The sequence below is a fragment of the Grammomys surdaster genome, unplaced genomic scaffold, assembly GCF_004785775.1.
Source record: "Grammomys surdaster isolate TR1022 unplaced genomic scaffold, NIH_TR_1.0 319214, whole genome shotgun sequence".
NCBI classification, from domain to species: Eukaryota; Metazoa; Chordata; class Mammalia; order Rodentia; family Muridae; genus Grammomys; species Grammomys surdaster.
In genome coordinates, this window is record NW_021627008.1 from 1 (window position 1) to 2018 (window position 2018).

The 2018-nt window shown below is 39.4% G+C and overlaps 1 pseudogene; it reads right to left on the minus strand.

The window, feature by feature from the left end:
- Positions 1-1015: 1015 nt before the first annotated feature.
- Positions 1016-1574, minus strand: LOC114616392 (annotated as a pseudogene).
- Positions 1575-2018: the final 444 nt, after the last annotated feature.

Genomic DNA, 2018 nt, shown 5'->3' on the forward strand with positions numbered 1-2018 from the left:
TCTCTCTCTCTCTCTCTCTCTCTCTCTCTCTCTCTCTCTCTCTCTCTGTATGTGTGTGTTGAATTTTATTTTTTTATCATGACAGACTATTCATATAAACAACTTTAATGTAATAACATGGAATGCAAAAAGATTAGAACCATTATTAATTAAGTATCTGATTCTATTTTAAAAGTCATTAAAATAAATGAAACAGGACAGTGACCAGAGTAATAGTACCATTATAATCACATTAAATAGAAAAGCTACCATCATTTTAAAGCTGTACCAAAGGCAGTACACACATTTTTTGTGACTCAAAGGCTTCAGATGTTGATGACAACAGAAACCAGGGTAGAAGCTCCACTGGGAGCTGCTCATTGACTGATGAAAAGGACCCTGAATCTCTTTTTCTGCCTTTGGATAATTCTAACATCATGTGATAGATGAGACAGGTAGTACAATATCTGCATAAAACTATACACTTAGCAAAATAGTTATTTAAGCTATTGTACCTTTTCCCATTTTTCTTTTCCTTTGTTGCTTTAAAAAGACTGTGGAGGGATAGGATTATCAATGTGCAAATATTATCTGGTGGTTCATAATAACAAGTATCCAACTGTAATGTGAGAAATGGTGCACCTTAAGTCTATATAGATGTATGAGACAAAAAATAATTTTATGGTAAGAAACACCCTTATTCAATATATATATATACATATATTTAAAAATGAGCAGCATAGAGCAGACGTAACTGTTCACTACCCATACTGTTGACTACCAAGAAAAGAAGACAAACTTTAGAAAAATACAATGCAAGAAAAGATTCAAGTTGAAAATACATTCCTTTGGTTAAAAATCATCCCCCTTTGTGATCATTTGTACTCCCAGCAGCCATGGGCTGCTCCTGTGTCACGACACTGGCATACTATAGCATTTTCTCAGTCTAGTAGTTAGGGAGCTCACTGGGTTGCAGCAACAAAAAAGAACTCTAAAACAGTAAAGCCTTGTAGCATTAACCTCTTGATGGTGGTTTTTACTTTAGGAACCTCTGACACATGTAATTTTCTTTAGATACTGTATAGTCAAATTTTTTTGTAGAAATCAACATTTTGTGGTACACATTCAAGGGTGATCTTGTAAACAGTTCAGTTTCTTGCTTAGCAAAGCAAGAGTTGATAATAACAGTTTGCCGAGCTGCTTCCCTCTGCACTCATCACTAACAATGACATCTTCTACTCTCCCTCTCTTAGCACATGAATGGATAAATTTATGTTCTATTATCAGAGTTGCTGTAGCCACAGTTTGTCCTAGGGTCACATCTTCCACAACTGTAACATAGTAATTGCCAGACTTCTTCATATGCTCAAAAGACTTTATGAATTGCTCCTGGCTGGCAACACCTGCCTCTGTCAGCTGACCCAATACCTTAAAAAAACCTTTATTTAAGTCTGCAGTACAGAGAGGCCTCAAAACCAAGCCTTCTCCAGGATGCGTTGGAGAAATAGCTGGAGAAAATAAAGCTGTATTCTGTCTCCAGTCCACTTTTCTTTGAGCAACCTTGGGTCAAACATAGTAGTTTCATCAAGTTTCATCTTTCCAGTAAAGTTGGAGCAGAGTGCCACCACATCTGGATCCGGCTGCAGCGCCAGCCCCCCCCCCCCCTGCACCCCCCGGCGCCACAGCCTTGTGTTGAATTTTAAAAGACTAGATTTTTGTTATTGTTAGTGTTTCATCTAGGCTCCACCCAACAGTTACCTGGTAATAGCCAGGTAAGCCTGGTTTAGACAATGAACTGTTTTGCCACCCCCCCCCACACTCTTCCTCTCCCTGACTCCTTAATCTCTTTCTTCCTTTCTCCCCTCCACCCTTCCCCTCTCTCTTCTCCCCTCTCCCCTCTCCCTCTCCCTCTCCCTCTCTTTCTCCCTCTCCCATCTGTCTTTCTCTGCATCTCCTCCCTTCTCATCACTACTCAACTCCCTTTCCAGTGCCCTACATACACTTTATTCTATACTAAACCTATCATATGCCTGGTACCT